Below are 17,584 nucleotides of genomic sequence, written 5' to 3' on the forward strand. Positions count from 1 at the left end.
ACGACACTAGTGTTAAATTCCAGTGGGAATTTATATGGGTTTCCGAAAGAAAATAAAGATAATGGTGAGTTGTTTTTGTTTTTGTTTTCCTTTACCTGAACTTTGGTATGCATTTTGAGTGGGGTTGGGGATTTTGAACATTTTTAATAGTTCTGACATGAGGCCTGTTGTGTTTGGTAACATTAAGGTGGAAATGTCAGATGGTGCTAATAGAGTACGGTGCTTTTCCTGTTTATTGTCACTAACAATTTAGTTTAGTTTGGAAAGTGATTTTTGTGAGAAATATGAACTGAACTAGCTTACTTATCTCTTTTTTAAAAATTTGAATGGAAAATAAATAAAAAATGAAAATGTTCTTTTGTCCTATTTATTGGTTGCGAGCTGGAAGAAAAAGTTAAGACTCTTAGGTTCTTAGCGTATATAAAAGAGAAAACTAAAAGCAAGGGTTCGGAGTGAGACAGATCCCTAGAAGCAAAACAGAACAAGTGGACCAGAAGAGCGGCTTCCTCATCATATGTGTTTAAGATATTTTTGCTGCTTTTACACTTTGGGTGCAGGTGAGGAAGAACACTACCACGTCTTATTCTTATCTTCAGACAGGAAGAACTTAAAAGGCTGGTGTTTTCTTGTTTCTGCTTTAAGATCTACTCTGTTGATAGTAGGTCTTAATAGCGTGTGAATTTTAAGGATCCACTTGCCTTTTTCTAGCATCTAACTATCAGAAGGAACATGGTGTTTGCCGTGTTTTAAGACTGAGGAATCTTTTGTCTTTGGAACACACTGACGCCCATGTGAAAGTGTTCATTTTGTCCTCTTTCTAAATTTAGCCTGAGGAGTGTGCACTTTATTAAATAAATCTAACAGACAGTAAATATTCCGTGTATATATAAAATGATGCACATATATACATAAAACAGGGATTAGGGGAGAAGGAATAGAGATGGAGGTGGGAAGGTAGGGGATAGGAGGTGAGAGAGAGAGGGAGAGACTGGAATTTCAAGATGACTTTTCATTCTATAACCTGGTTGCTTAATGCAGGTACTAGCTCTTAAATATCTTCAGCCCTATTCACAGATCTTCCCTGTACTCTAGCTTTAAAACTTGAGAGGCTTGGCCTTGCCTGTGATAACCAGGGTGTCCAGAAAGGGGGCAAATGATCCAATTTGTGTAAACTGTAGTCACAGAAATGTTACCTCTTAAGATGTTAGGGTGCAGCTGCCGGCCTACTCGCTTCCTCCAGGCTCCTTTGTGTGTGTTCTATCTGTTCTGCGTGGGCTAGAAGATCCTTACAAGTGCATGCAAACACGTTTGTAAACCTTGATTGTTCACATGTTATACCAAGTGTAGTCCAGTGCATATGCTGACTCCTCTGCGGGTCTTCTGCATGCAGTGGGCCAACTTCACCATGCTGTCTGCCATTGCAGTCTCAGGACCTTAGTTATGATCCATTGGTGACTTCCTCTGCTATAAGCCCCTCCCACAGATGTCAGGCTCACTGATAATGAGGAGGAGACTATACTATCCACTCCCTAGAATTGGTAGAGACTCAGAAAATAAATTGTTTCAGTAAACACCGAGAGGCTTATAGGTTTGTTGTTAGGGCACGGGGATACAGAGGTGAGTAGAAGTCTTTGTTCAGTAGCAACTTACAGTTATCTAGGAAGATAAACATGTAGTGACTATAAGTGGGTTAATTATGATAAAAGAATCAAGTGCAGCAGGATGTTGAGTGATGATTAGTGATGTTGAGCAGCTTTTCATATGCCTCTTGGCCATCTGTATGTGTTCTTTGGAGAAATGTCTGTTTAGGTCTTCTGCCCATTCTTTGATTGGGTTGTTTGTTTTTTTAATAATGAGCTGCATGACCTATTTATATATTTTGGAGATTAATCCATTGTCTGTTGATTTGTTTGCAAATATTTTCTCCCATCCTAAGGGTTGTCTTTTTGTCCTGTTTCTACTTTCCTTTGCTGTGCAAAAGCTTTTAAGTTTCATTAGGTCCCATTTGTTTATTTTTTTTTAAGGCTGCATTGTTCCTTTGCTCACTGATGAACATATAAAAGTCCGAAGTTTTTGATATTATAAAACGTCAAAGTAATGAACATTGCTGTGTGAACACCTTTGAATATATATGCTTTGTCTCAGTTAACTTCACTCAGAATGGGACTTCTGCATCAAAGAGTTGGTGCCCTTATGCCTTTTGTGGTTGTTGCTACACTGTACCAATTTATGGTTGTTCATGCAGGAAATACTTATTGAGCATGTGTTACATTTAAGCACTGTGCTGGGGGCTAGCAAAAAGACTTGTGAAATTTTGTGAATGAAAAGACTTGACCTGCCCTTTGTGAATTCTAACAGTCCAGAGAGGGAATAGATATTCAAGAATCATACACTGCATGTAGAATTACATCTCTGACAAGTGCCAAGGAGAGGAACATGGTTCCATGAGAGCATATTTTAGGGAGGATTTGATCTCATCATGGAGATTAGAGAAGGTTTATTTAGGGATGTTTCAGCTGATATCTGAAGGATGAGTAGATATTAAGCAGATAGGGACGTTGGAGAGAGATTTCTGAGCGTAAGGAATAGCAAAAGACCCTATAAGACGAAAGCATATGCTGTGCTGGAGGAACAGGCCAGGAAGGTGGGGCTGTTGGGGGAGCATGTGATTATAATGGAGCTACAAGTGTGGGCAGGAGCTCGATCGTGCAGGCTTATGTTTAAGGTTTCAGATTTTAAGAGTAATAGAAAACCATTAAACTTTTTTTGTTGAAGGTGAGTGCATGGAACATACCCAATTGCATTTTCAACCTATCATTTTGCTACCGAGTGGAGAATAGACTGCAGGGAGAAAGAGTGGAAGCGAGGAAACAAGTTAGGAGACTTTTGTAGAAATTGGGCATAATAGTGGCTTGGACTAGGGTATGGTGGTCATTTTGGTGGAAAGATGTGGACAGATTCTAGAGGTATGTAGGCAGTATCCTTGTTAGCACTGGTGGTGGGTTGAGGATGAGGGTGAGGGAGAAATAGCTGTCAGTGATGGTGATTCCTAAGTCTCTGGCTCCTATGGTTGGTTAGATAGGGTTTTTTAGATATGATGTTAATATTTGTCCTGATTTGTCTTTAGTTATTTGTTGGTTCTTGATGAATACTCTGTCATATTAAGTCTCCTGTTTTTAGCGTACAGAGCATTTTCACCCAAACTGACTGTTGCATGTTATCAGATAACTTTTTAACATCTGCCGGTTTGGTCCTGTATTTTATTCTCTTTCATTTATTAATTAAGTTGTTGTATTAATGTAAATAATTATATTAATAAATTTTCTAAAGTTTTGTTACCCTTGCATCCTTGGAATAACGCCTTTTTATGGTCCTGGTGTATATCCTTCTTTAATAATTATTGATTAGATGTGCTGATATTTTCTTAGGATTTTTATATCTATATTTGTAAAGCGAAATTGGACCTTTTTTGCGAAACTTTGATTTTCTTTTCTTTTTATTTACAAATGACTCGAATTTTGTTGTTTTGTAGATATTTGATTGATGTAGAAGGCATGTGGCCAGATGATGCAATTGGATGTAAGTATAAGGGTTGTCACTACTTTTCCCTTTTTATAAAATTTGAAGGTAGAAGTGTAGGAGAATTTCTCAAATTTTGGACAAAGAGGAAAGTTTGTAATTCACTTGTTCTGACATAAGATAATGTTTTACCAAAAGTTTTGAAAGGGATGTATCTGGAAATAGCGAGATATAACAGCCTGAATAATTAGTCAGTGGATTTCAGCATTTTTTTTCTTTTGTAAATTTATTTAATTAATTACTTTATTTTTGATATTATATCTACTGCACCACCAAGGAAGTCCCTTTTTCTTCCTTCCTTCCTTCCTTTCTTTAAAGTTCCAAGTCATTTAAAATATATGACTTCTTACTAAAAATCTCCAGTTCATATAGCCAAGGGGTTTATAACTTCTCCTCTAAAAGTTATATTCCTGGGACTTCCCTGGTGGTCCAGTGGTTAAGACTCTGTGCTTCCAGTGCAGCAGGCATGGGTTCAATCCCTAGTTGGGGTGCTAAGATCCCACATGCTGCGCAGCCAAAGAAAAATGTTTTAAAAGTTATATTCCTGTATTATTGAATTTAGTGGTTTAGATTTTTTTTAATGTTTAGAAGATTTCAATTTAGTTACCAGGAACAAACAAAACATAATGTAAAAATAGTTTTCCGGAAACTATTTCCATCATTCTCTTCTTCCCTTTCTCCTGCAGACTGGTGTTTTATCCTTACAAGTTCTCCGTCGTTCCATAAGAGAGCTGCTCTTCTTCTGGTTTCATAAGAGATGGTGAACAGTGTTAAAATATCCAGTTTACCTAAATTTCTAGAGTACACTTCAGGGAGTGAATGATGGGGTGGGATGTTGGGGCAGAGTGAGAGATACAGATTCTGGTGAGACTGAGAGTCATTCACAAAAATTACTGGGCTGTGGTGAAGGGAGAACAAAAATAAATCAGGTTCCTGCTGGTGAACAGGAAGCCAAAATGAAGAAGAATGGTGCGTAGCCGGGCAATGTAATTAGACCCATAAGTGCTGTGTCTTCTGATAGTAATTATGAACAGAAACCAAGTAATAATTATGAATAACATGTAGGTGACCAATCCTTGAGAGCTGAGGCAGAGAGAAGGAAAGATGGCATTATACCTTGTCTCTGGTTCATTGAGTTTCCCAGGCTGGTTGTGACCAATTTTGGGTGAAATCATAACTAAATCATTTTTGCTAAGGTGATCAGCTTTCGTGGGGTCCTTTCTCTGCACTCTGTCCAATGATAAAGCCCACTGGTTTATGCCTCCTGGAAAAGAGTTATTTCAAAACAGTATAAGTGAAGCATTGATGAAACAGCCATGAGGAACACGTTTCCACATGGCCTCACACCTCCTTTTCAAAGTGCTTTAAAACTTTTTTCATCCAAAAATCAATAAAAGAAAAGGATTGGGATCATATCCCATACAGAGGTAGTGTAAGAAAAAAGAGAATAAGGAGCAGAATAGCATCTCTTCAGACAATAAAATCAAGTTGGAAATGACAGGTCCACAAAACAGATCAAAACTGTAACCTATTATTTCAAAGTGGGCTAAAAGATGTTAGGAAAAACAGTGGAAAAGGTGAAAGAACCTGGATCAAGGAGGGAATGGGAAGTTACTGTTTAATGGCTCTAGAGTCTCTGTTTGGGATGGTGAAAAAGTTCTGGAAAAGGTAAATGCTGATAAATGCCACCTATGGGTGTTTGGTTTTAGTTGATCTGCTTCCATGAAAGGGTTTGGAGAGATTCAGAAACTATGCTGCTGCCTCCATCTTTCTGAGGTCCTGCTCAATCTTTAGACATAATTATTTTGAATTTGAATAGTGGTGATGGTCGCACAGCATTGTGAGTGTATTTAATGTCACTGAATTGTATACTTGAAAATGGTTGAAGTACTAAATTTTGTTTTATGTATATTTTACCATAATTAAAAAAAAAGATGAACGAACAGCATAAACCAGAATATTAGGTAAGATGATAGAACTCAGGACAGAATTCAAAATAAAAGGAAAAAAATTCAAATGAGGACTAAATTTAAAATAATACAAGAGTGGGGACTTCCCTGGTTGTCCAGTGGTTAAGAATCTGCCTTCCAATGCAGGGGATGCAGGTTCGATCCCTGGCTGAGGAACTGAGATCCCCCATGCTGCAGGCCAACTATGCCCTCACGCTGCAACTACTGAGCCCACGTGCTCTGGAGCCCACGCGCCACAACTAGAGAGCCCATGAGCCGCGAGGAAGAGCCCCAGCGCTGCAACGAGGAGCCCACGTGCTGCAACTAATACCCGATACCGCCAATAGTAAATCATTTAAATAAAATCATATGAGTGAATGAACATAATGCCTTAAGAGAAACAAACAGGAAAAGGAAAAATTTTTTTGAAGATAAAAAGGATTTTAGAGAAATGGAAAACATAAAAGATAGGCAAAAACGAGTCAGGACAGCTCTGAGAAAAGTAATATAAATATGTATAAGAATCTATTATACCATAAAAGTGACATTTCAAATCAGTGGGACAGATTAGTCAATAAATTGTGATACATACACATTGAGGTATAAATAGTTCTCTGGAAGGATCCACAGCACGGCAAAAGCTGATGTCTCTGAGGAGGGAAATGTGTGGCTGGGGCACGTGGGGAAAAGGGTGACTTTTCGTTGAATACCCTTGTGGACCTTTTCTAATGTTCTGTCATGTGAATTTATTACCTCTGAAGTTCGCCTGAGTTCAAACCCCAGTTCCCCCAGTTGCTAGCTCTTAATCTTGGGCAAACTCTTCGCACTCTCCAAGCCTCTTTATCTGTGAAATAAGGTCAGTAACTTAGCCTGGTGCTGCCTGGCACAGAATAAACTGTCAATAAATGGACATTATTAGTGTAAAAAACCCAAATGCCCATCAATGGATGAATGGATTTTTAAAATGTGGTGTATTTGTGAAATATTATACAGTCATAAAAAGGAATGAAGTACTGACACATGCTACGACATGGACGAACTTGAAAACATTATGCTAAGTGAAAGAAGCCACACACAGTGGTCCCATTTGTATTATGTCATGAAATGTCCAGAAAAGGCAAAACCATAGCAACAGAAAGGAAATTAATGGTTGCAGGGACTGAAGGAGGAGGGGATGAAGAGGGCCTGCTGATGGTTACGGGGGCTTCTTTGTGGGGTGATGAAAACGTGATGGGTTAGATGACGGTGATGGTTGCATAGGCTTGTGAATGTATGAAATGACGCTGAATTTGCAGTTTCAGAAGGTGAATGTTATGGCATGTGAATGACATCTCAAAAAATTCATGTTGAAAATGAACATTGCCAGTTTTCCCATGGTCACTATCCACTATCCACTGTCTCCATCTCTCCCTTCTCCCCACTGCATTCCTTTTGACGCCCACCCCTGCCGCTCTCTCCCATCCTCAGTCCCTCGACCTGCCCCACGAGGCCTCACAGGGAGCCTGTGAACCGCTGGGCGCCTGGGTCCTGTGGCTGTTGGAGCGGCTGCCCACTGTGCGTGCCCCCACCACTCTCACCCGTGAGAGTGGACGCTTCCGTCGGATTTTTCTCGTGCGTTTCAGTTGATGGTGATGTTTACAGAAGGCAGCACGCACCCTGGTCAATGGAGGAAGCCCCTCAAATTAATATTTAGGCCTCTCCGGAAGTTTGATCTCATCCACCAGTCACCTCAGGATGCTGTGCTCTGAAAGCCAGGTTGGCCGCCTGTGGGCACTTGCAGATACTGAGGACTTCGGAGGCATTTGGGCCTGCAATTGAGGCCTTGTACCTCCACATGCGACGTGACCTCAGCCCTTTGCTGCACCTCTCTAAGTGAAGTGGCACAGGAATACTGGCCTTGCCTGTCGTTGCCAGGATTAACTGAGCAGTGCATTAGCTGCCCTGGTGCTTAGGTGTGGAGTACATGGTGATTTACATACCAGGGCCTACTCGTGGGCCTCCTGATGCAGCAGTTCCTTGGCTGTGCCCCTGTCATCAGCTGCCCCTAGGATAACTCTGAGCCCTAGCCACCTCTCTGGTAGATTTCCCTATCCCCCCACTATAATCACACCTGGATAAGGCAACTCTAACCTTTCAGAGATGTGTCCTGAACCTCCTGTTTTCTTAAATACCTATCTGGTGGTTGTGAGACTTAAGGCCAACCTCCCCAAGAGACTTTTTCTGTTTCTCCTAGTAAACCTAGACTCACCTTCTGTCATCTTCAACTCTACTCAAATTTTGTTCTTTCACCCCTGACCTCTGACCCTGCTTTTTACTTCTGCCATTTCATCCTCACTCCTGCTTCCTTTCATAAATCCATAAATGTCTTTTGGCCTTCCTAGCCCTGGGCCAAGTTCCTTTCTCTTTCCTCTGTTTTTACCCCTTTCCTTCATTCTCCCATCCAACTTTCAGTCCTTCCTTTCTCATGCAGACTTTGATTCCAACCCCATCAAAAAACAAAAACAAAAAACACCACAGTTAGCAGCATCTCAAAATTCAAAAGTTTTATTACTCACCTATGAATTCTATTACATTTATTTATTCAGTGTTATTGTTTTAAAATATATCAAAATAAATAGAGAAATTTATACCTGTCTTATCTGTATATGGAAGAGCAGCTGGTCCCCAAGGTGACACCAACACTCCTAGCAGCTCTGACTTTACATATCCGTAGTAGTCAGCAATTTCCATTTCTTTTTCCCTCTCAATGAAAAATTGCAGTTTCCCCAAAGAGGTGTATTTGGCAGCAATACGTTCTTGTTGAGCCAGTCTCTTCATGGCCTCCCGCTCTGGCCTCTGCTCGTGTTCGGTGGGCTTTGACATTACTGGCTCAGGAACATAGGGTTCCCTCCATGGAACTGGTTGCTCGCTGAAGTCTTGGAGTAAAGGGGTTTGGAGCTTGGGTGGGAACTGGCGCTTAGTCACAGCAGGGGGAACAGGCTCCCGCTGGAGAGAAGTGCAAGATGAGGTTCCGTAGGGTGCAGGCCTAGGAGCAGCAGACTGGGACACTAGGCTGCGTATGGTCGGTCCAACCCGGTTGGGTTGGTTAGTCATAGTTGGCTGAGATGGTTTGGCAGGACCTGGCAAAGAGGCAAGAGCTGGCTGGGATGAACTCACTGCAGGAGGTTGAGCTGAGTTAGTAGAAGCAGGCTGGGCACACTCAGCCAGAGCAGGTCTATGTGAGGCCAGAGACTGTGGCCTCCGAGGAGCAGGTCGAGCTTGAGGCTTGTCCCAGGCAGAAAACGGCAGAGGTATCAACTTGACCTTCCCAGGAGGCGGCAGCTCCTACTGAGATGGAGATGGACAATCTTTCTCAGCACTGCTGTCTGGTTTCTGGGCTTCGACTTGAGTTTTCTCAGGACTCTTACCCTCAGGTGGGGTATACCTCCATGGCTGGATAGCTGGGGGTGTTTAGGGTTGCTTGAATTTCCCAAGACCCGACAGGAAGAGAGCCCAGTTTTCTTATCATTCTTCTCCCCCAGTGCATGAAAAACCTTCACAGACGCCAGCCTGCACATGCCTAGGGAGGTTCGAGGCTTTTTAAAGCTCTCTTGGATAAGCTCAGTTTGCTGCTTCCTTCGCTTCGTCTGGGGAATTGTCGGCTTCCCTTCTGCCTTGACTTTGTTCCCTGACTGCTTTTTCTCTTCAGCCTTCTTCCTTCGTTTGGTCCTTGAGGTGCTTTCCTGCCCGTGGCTCTGAGTATTGCTGATCTTTCTGGATGCAGCTTTCTGAGGTTTGCCTTTGGAATGCTTGGCCGTGGTCACAGGAGCGCTGTCCCTGACTGCAGCATGGCATAGAAGCACTTCTCCCCCTAGCAGGCACTCTGGATTCTTTGGCTGGATTTTGGCCTTGGGAGCACCACTGATAGGCTCAGAGGCTTTATGTTTGTTCTTCCTGGGTTGAGCAGAGGGAACCTTTATGACACTTGGCTTTTCCTGCACCTGATTCACCTTAATGGCTCTGGTGTCTTTGGCTTTGATCCTGTTGGGACCTTTGGATCAAGATCTTTCAAAGAATTAAAGAGCTGGGGAAGGTGAATATCCTCCGCCAGTGTAGTAATGTCTGCAGAACCACTGCTGGATTCCATCCCATTTTCAGGTGTCCCTAGGTCCTCAGGACTCAGGCTGTTCTTTCCCAGATCAGCATTTTCAAAAGCAGCTGCTCCTCTGGGCTAAGGGGATGCATCAGTGCAGGCCAGGAGCTGCTGAATATCAGGGATTTCTAAAGGGAGTAGTGGAGGCTCTTGGTTTTCTCTTGGGATCTGTAGGCATCCAGAGGCTTTGAAAGCTTGGTTTTCATATCCTCCAAGTGCTCACTCTCTATTTGTCCCTGGCTTGGAGCTGGAGGCAGGGCCAGGAGACTACTGGCGCTCTGGACTGGAGCTGTCCCTGAAATGTCCCCAAGTTCAGGTGGTGGGTTACTCTCAAGTATCTGGATATTTCTGCTCCTGCAGGACCTGGGGAGTTCTTGAGTTTGTGTCACACAAGATGTCTGGCTTGGAGGTTGCAATCCCAGGGAATTTTTCGTCACCAGGGAAGTCTCCATCCCTACAAAGGAATCAAGGTAGAAGTCAGTCCCTGGTAAGTGAGATGCTCCCCCTAAACACCAACACAGCACTCATGTACCTTTCAAGGTACATGATGGATGTGTTGGTGTTTAGGGGCAAGATGGGCAAGGCATTTCTAGTAACTCTTCCTAAGGATCACGGACAGTGCCCTATGCTACGAGATAAGCGGTGACTGTTGTAATTCTTACTGGTGATCATTTCATGTCACCGATTCTTGGCTTTCTTTGTATTTCCTAGGATTGTTCAAAGTCAAATAAAAAATGAGTCTTATTTTTTAAAGAAATGAAATATTTTACAAAGCCTAGCATTCTCTTATAGAGTCCTTTCAATTCTCCCCACTTTCCTGAGAGGCTAAGAACACTTCACACCATGAACTAGAAGAGGGAGTAGAGCCCTTCCTGATGAAATAAATAAACAAGGACAGAGTCTTAGCCTGCTTGCTCTGGACAGGATCCCGGACCACAAGGTCTTAAATCCTGGTATAAATTAGGGAAGTGAGGACAGTTAAACTGGCACTATGATAACAAGAGTTCTGAAACACCTTCCAAAGAGACTGTGGCAGTAGATCAGGGAAGGGAGTGATACAGTGTGGTAGTACAGGGGGAATGATCGGCTACAGCAGTGAAAAATGTGGTACCTCTTGGTATGCTCTCGGGGTTCTTGTACATGCAGCAGAGATGACATTTACAGTGTCCCTCCCACCTTCCAACCTGAATTAGGTGTTCTTTTTTAAAAATTTTATTTTTATTTATTTATTTTCTGAACTTACTTATTTTATGTATGTATTTGTTTGGCTGCACTGGGTCTTCATTGCTGTGCACGGGCGTTCTCTAGTTGCGGCTAGCGAGAGCTGCTCTTGGTTGCAGTGTGCGGGCTTCTCATTGCGGTGGCTTCTCTTGCTGCGGAGCACGGGCTCTAGGCGCGTGGGCTTCAGTAGATGTGGCTCACGGGCTCTAGAATGCAGGCTCAGTAGTTGTGGCACATGGGCTTAGTTGCTCCACGGCCTGTGGGATCTTCCCTGACCAGGGCTCGAACCCGTGTCCCCTGCATTGGCAGGCGGATTCTTAACCACTGCGCCACCAGGGAAGCCCTAGGTGTTCTTGTATAGAGTCTAAAACCAGAGAGCCCTGAGCGAAGGTAATGGTTATTAAAGGCTCAGGATCTAAATTCTACCTCTCTGTACACCACTTCCCAGCTGTAGATTTGACCCCATTTTTGAATGCTGACCTCATTGTTCAACTTTCTTGCTGTTTGTACTCACCTTGAAAACTTGTTTCTGTGATGGGTTGAGCAGACACAGGGTAGTAGATTCCAGAGGTGGAAGCTGGTGGTTGGATATTTGTGGGCTGAATCTCCTTTAGTACCATAACCACTTTTGGTTGCACAGAGGCCCTACTTCCTGTGTATGACACAGAGCCATAGGATTGCAGGCAGGAGCCAAGTTCTCTATTCAGTAAAGACCCCAATGTGCCTTGGTTATAGTAATACACCTGGCTTCCTTCCTGGTAGGGAAGTGACAGGCTGTGTCCCTGATTTGGAATCTGAGATGGTGTTCCCTGAGCAAGCCTGGCAGAAGGTGATGGATACAGAGGGACCATGTTATTGGTGTCTGCAGTTTTATCATACTGGGCTGCCATAAACATGGAGGAAGCAGCTGTGTGCTGGTCAGTGACTGCCAGAGTAAAGTCTCCGAGTGAAGGAGAATTCCTTTCAGTGCTTCCTGTGATGTCCCAGTCAAGAACACCCGGATAGGAAGCAGCTGAAGTGGAGATTTGGCTCTCGTCAATAACTCCAGATAACATAGTTGTGCTAGAATGGTGGTGAATGTAGGCACTACCCATGAGTGTGTAGAAAGAGGTAGCCATAGCTGATTCCGAACTGACGGCAGGAGCAGAGACTCTGGAGAAGTTGCAGACACTTTCTGTTAGGGAAGTTGCATTGCTCACCCCAGGAAGAGAGTGCTGCAGAGAATTCAGAGTTGCAAGTCGAGATGGATTTTGGAAATTTTCTGTAAGAACAAGAGGGTAATGAAAAAGTCAGGGACATTGATAAATTCTCACTCTGTTTGAGGCACAGCATTATCTTAAGTTTCTTGCTATCCGGACACCTGTAATGTCAATACTTACTGAGAAACCAAAAATCAGACCGTTATGATGGCTGCAAGGACTGAGCAGTTTTACACTCTTCTGTATTAGCTGCTTGTGCTCCTATGTTGGGCACAGATGGGCAGAAGACCCAAGTGGTATGGTTCTGACATTGTTCCCTAGGCTGGAAGCAACCTTCTCCCTGCCCTATCTTTCCCTTCAGCCTGCACTAGTATGGACTTCTATGCTGTTTCGTAGACTGGGAGCATTTTAGAACTAGGAGGTCTTAGAGAACTTCTATTTTCACAGTTGCATTTCATGAGGAAAGAAACTGAGACTCAGAGAGGTCGGGTTGACTTGTTCAAGTTCTCTCATTATGTTAGTATCCTTACCAGGTTTCAGAACCTAAGTATCCTGACTTGCTCTCCAGGACACTACTCTGAGCATGATACTGCCAGAAAGCAGGAGAAGTAGAACTTATAATATAGGCATTTTTTTCATCCGTTAGAAAACAGTACGGCTATTACCATTGTATTCTTCAGTGTCTCACTTTGCTTGTGCAGTTCCCACGCTATTACCTAGAGTTCACATATAGCTCAGTCCAACTGGTAAATTTAAAGAGTCATTTTTACCCTCTTCAAACCTGGTTTCTCATCCCACCTCAAAATGATTACCTGAAAGTGAATTTCTTAAGTGCTTTTGGAAAGAAAAAAGTTATCTGATTACTTCAGATTACTCATCTGTAAAGTGCTTATAACACCACCACCAATAATAATAGCAGTAATAATTAATACATGAATAAACTGATATATTGCGTATGATTTATATGGAGGAAGATACAATAAGTTCTAGAAAGACAAAGAAATATCATGAAAAACATATTACATAATGTAAAATACATAGTTATGAAAACTGCGGTATGTGGCAAGTGTCAAAGCATAATGAGTTTACTAACAAATGACATTCTGTACCATACATGCAATAATATGAAAGTGAATTTTGCCCACTGTATTTTAGTGAATACTATTAACCAAAAAACACGATAGAAGGTGATTTTGAATGAATTCCAAGCCAATACATACAGACAGAGAAGATATATCAGTAAAAATGCATAACAAGCAACAAAATTCAATCAATGTAAATGTATAGGGGGCCACAATATATGCAGACAAGTATTTCAATGAAAACTGGTACAAAGCAGACAGCAAAATAATAAGTGTAAAAGAATTTCATTGTGCTCATTCATATTTTTACCCAGCAATAACAGGTATTAAGCCTGGTAGAAATATATATTTCAAAGAATAGAAACATACAATAAGCAGAAAGGAAGCTTAAAAAGTATCAAGAAGGTTTTTGTATTTATCCTAGAACTTAGATTATCTTATTATTATCTTCAACATCCACGAAGATGACATCCCAAAACCTAAAAAAACCATCATCACTAGAATCCAATTAAAAAAGATTTTCAAATGTAAGAACATCAAAAGGACTCCACAATATTGTTCTAGATAAATGTGGATTTTTTTTTGCCGTGCCACGTGGCCCTGGCAGTGAAAGCACCGAGTCCTAACCACTGGACCGCCAGCGAATTCCCTCATGTGGAATTAGGCATGTAGGGCTTGACTTTATCTTTTTCTTCGTAAGTAGCTAAGATCTAAAAACGAACGATGGCTGTTGATCAATGTGCTCTCTGTGTTAGGAAGGAAAGAACTGTAAAGATGAAAAGCAACCTTGCCTTAGAAGCTACATATCACACAAAGGAAATAGTCCTTCTGATTCAATTTAGAAGATATCATTTAAAAATTTTAATTGGTAAAACATCTACATAGTTGAAAAATTAGAAAGAATCAAACATTGAAAATCAGAACCCTAGATAACCACTTTGGTTTCTTGTATATAGGAAGCATCATTTCCGGGACATATTTCTAAAATGTTTATATTCAAAACTGTCAAGTGCCAACTGTATTCAGAGAGGCAATAAAAGAAAAAAAACTGAGTATGACTTTTCTGGTAAGCTGCCTTTCCTGGTGATACCCTGTTCTGTCCTTACTTTCCTCTTAGTCTGTTAAAATAAGGATTTGCTACAATCAACTTTGTTTTGCCCTGCTCTGAGCAGAATTCACTCTATGCTGTTTCTGCTTTAATTTAAAATCTTTTGTTCCCATCAACATTCCATTGCAAACTACATTTTTCTTGAGAGCTCCTCTATGCTTTCCCTCTTCATTCTTATATTTTTATCCTATCTCTTGGTTCCTCTTGGCCTGTGCTGATGAAAACAATCCTAAACTTCCTTACGTTTGACTCTGTGCCTCCCTATAGCCCAGTACTCTCCATCCTCTCTCCCTATTTTCTCTTTTCAACTAGTCGACATATTAGTGGAGGGAGACCTTTAGAGATGGAACGTCTTGCTGTATATTGCTAGTTTTCTATGTCACCTGGCTTTTCTGTGTTTCTGTTGAAACACTCTTGAGAAGTCTCTGATTTCATTTTCTACATGGGTACCCTTTAAGGCTCAATATTAGAAAAGAAAGGGATCAGAGTGATCAAGCAATGTAGTATCCTAACGTAACAGATAAGGAAAACATCAGGCTTTGTGAGACAGTCAATGATTTGTCCAAAGTCACACAGATAGTAAATGCCAAAGTCAAAACTGAAATTAGGTCTCCAGACTTCTAGTTCAGTACTTTCCCTCATTATTCCATGCTATTGTGAATCTACTAGTAAATTTAGGGGCAAAATAAATCTAACGAAAAACTTTAAAAAGTTTCTTTTCTTACCTGACGTGGTCAGAGAAGAAGAGAAAACATCAACTGCAGATACAAGGGATGAGGAGACAACACCAGAGGATGTCTGAGTGGCTGCAGCTGAACAGCACATGTGTGCAGTACAAAGGTCACAGGTTACTGCTCACTGGTCACTTGTGATGATGTAGGAGAATGATGTCACGAGGCAGGCAGTTTCAAGGTATGAGATAGCCAATAGGGAGGTCCGATCCCCAACAGGAAGGCGGGGTTGGGTGGAGAGAGTGTAGGAGAGCTAAAACAACACCTAAATTTCTGAGCTCTGGGGAGGAAATCCTAGAAGACAGATTTACCTCCCCCAGGCTCTTACATGAGGGAAATCATTGCAACATTTCTTACAGACGTTCATTAATATAATTTACTAACAGTTACCTATATCCTGGAGAGTATTATATTTCATGTATCATATACTTAGAGCTATATATATATATATATCTTATTTAATTAATATCCTTAGGAAGGCAAGAGCCATCTAGTTTGAACTATTACAGTTGTTCTGAAATCATACCTGTCTAATTAGTGAACTTATAGCAGCTTTTAAGGAGCAAAAGTAGGGATTAAGAAGCTCTTTTTGTAACTTGGTTGAAGCGTAGGGTGAACTTTGTTGAGTGTACCTTGTGGAGAGTGTTGTGGTCCAAGGCTCTTTTCTTTCAGTTTCGTCTCCTTGACTCCTACCTTCCTTGGGCTGGGCCAGGCTGGGCCAGGTTGGACTTGCGACTTACATTTCTCTTCTGCTTTCCTTTTTTTTTTTTTTTTTTTTCCATTATGGGCATTGTTTCTAGGACAAGCCTTGATCTTGCATTCTCACCCTCATGGATGTTACTTCCTGTCAACTTCCTGCAGCAGGAATCTTCTTTTCAGTGCTTGATGCTTCACAAAATAGACTCTGCTCGTTGGACGCAAATACCAGAGAGCTAGGAGACAGAGCTGGTTGCAAACCTTTCCTCTTCCAGCCTTTGATTGCATTTTTTTCCCCATAATTTGCTAACTAGAAGTTCCTTGGGCCACACAGGTATCCTGCCATCCAGCTCCTTTATATGTGAGAGACATTCTGAATACTGTCCCTTTTTCTTTGCACAGAAGTATATACAGTGTGGCAGTTACTGTAATCTCCTCCCCCTTGCAAACAGCCACTCTAGAATATTGGACCTCTAGGATTCTCTGTCTTGCATGCTTGGGTGCAAGGCCAAGCAAAATGAAGAGGAGAATAATTAGAGAAGGAAGAGGACATTTCATGGAGAACTGGGAGCAGATAAGGTGAAAGGGCACAGTAGAAAAGAGATTCATGTAGACTTTTTGGTTTCTGTGGGAAACAAGTTGACACACTTTGGCCTCATTTTGTATTACCAGAACAGACAGTCATAGATGTAAGTAGCTCGATAGTGCGGCAACTGCCATGAATTCTGTACACCAAAGGGAACAGTCTTACATATATTTCTCATTTTGTTTTCTCTCATAGTACCTTATTAATAGCATTCACTGGTACGTTTGTAGAATACAGATTTTTTAAAATGCTCTGGTTTTGTCTGCATGGTTATTTCCTTGTCATATTTTTAAGGACTCCAACATTGTAAGACATACTGCATGTTTTTCTCTTGACGATCATTTATCTTGAAGCATCATGAACGAACTTGACCTGCTGGATTTTGTGGAGAAACTTTAAAAAGGGTCTGTGAAAAAGGCATTGCGGTGAGTCGCGTTATGCACCCAAGCGTAAGGAGCAGACATCTGCCATCAGCCCAGCTTGGCCTGGGTTGCCTCTGTTTTAGTTCCCGTGGTTGGTGCTTTGCTCCCTAACCACTCTTGTGACTGTGGTGATGTGAGTAAGGGCTGAGTTGCTAATGATCTATATGTGAGGTAAGCTGGTTTGAGGGAGGAAATCTATGGATCTAGTCATTTTCCTTGGTGGTAAGCTTTCAGGGAGGGGTGAAAAGATTGATCTTTCTGGGGACTTTTCTAGTACCAGGAAGATATCCCATAGATGGGACCTCCAAAGACACACATTTAATTTTTAGGCCTGTTTTTCCTATTATGAGATACGAGTTTTTTCACTGATGGGGATGATGCTTATCTGAGAAGAAATTGTGAAAGGTGTTGTAGTACAGAGATGTGGCTTAAGCTTTTAAGTGTTTTTCAAGGTTTTTCCCCTGAGCTTCCTACTTCAGATAGCCTACTTACATGATACTAATATGTGATGTGAGGCTAACAACTTACTACATACCTGCAAGCCGGATCAGTGTCTCTTTTCTCTGTATTTCCATGGAAATCAAGGGACCCATAGCTACTGCAGGTTAGGGTGGGTGGTGTGAGATTGGGGGAAGTGTGGTAAGACATATTTTGGTATCAGTAAAATGTTTACATATTAAAATATTCAGTTCCAACATTCTATTCTATTTAGTTAGGCAAACCCTTAGTTAGGCTTTTCCTGGTTCCGAGCCTATGTAACTTATTTTCTCTCCCTAGTTCCAGCCGTTTAACTTTAGCTTGCAGGTTGAGCATCATCTTAACCTCTAAAGAATCTTACATTTAGGAGGAAGAAACTAAAGAGCTCTATTTCAACACTTA

The 17,584-nt window shown here is 41.6% G+C and overlaps 2 pseudogenes across 2 annotated transcripts in view; one reads left to right on the plus strand and one right to left on the minus strand.

The window, feature by feature from the left end:
• Window positions 1-4,032, plus strand: part of LOC309969792 — a 34,032-nt pseudogene extending 30,000 nt beyond the window's left edge. Inside the window, exon 8 of the transcript in view lies at window positions 3,533-4,032. The product of the transcript in view is annotated as an uncharacterized misc_RNA (transcript). The remainder of the gene's footprint in view (window positions 1-3,532) is intronic.
• Window positions 4,033-4,182: 150 nt separating this feature from the next.
• LOC309970125 (uncharacterized protein C2orf78-like) lies at window positions 4,183-17,298 on the minus strand (annotated as a pseudogene). The gene is made up of 6 exons: window positions 17,241-17,298; window positions 14,996-15,082; window positions 11,396-12,142; window positions 8,159-10,114; window positions 4,696-4,843; window positions 4,183-4,321 (listed from the first exon to the last, which is right to left on the minus strand). The product of its transcript is annotated as an uncharacterized protein C2orf78-like (transcript).
• Window positions 17,299-17,584: the final 286 nt, after the last annotated feature.

Source organism: Leucopleurus acutus (assembly GCF_964270905.1).
Source record: "Leucopleurus acutus genome assembly, chromosome: 12".
Taxonomy (NCBI): domain Eukaryota; kingdom Metazoa; phylum Chordata; class Mammalia; order Artiodactyla; family Delphinidae; genus Leucopleurus; species Leucopleurus acutus.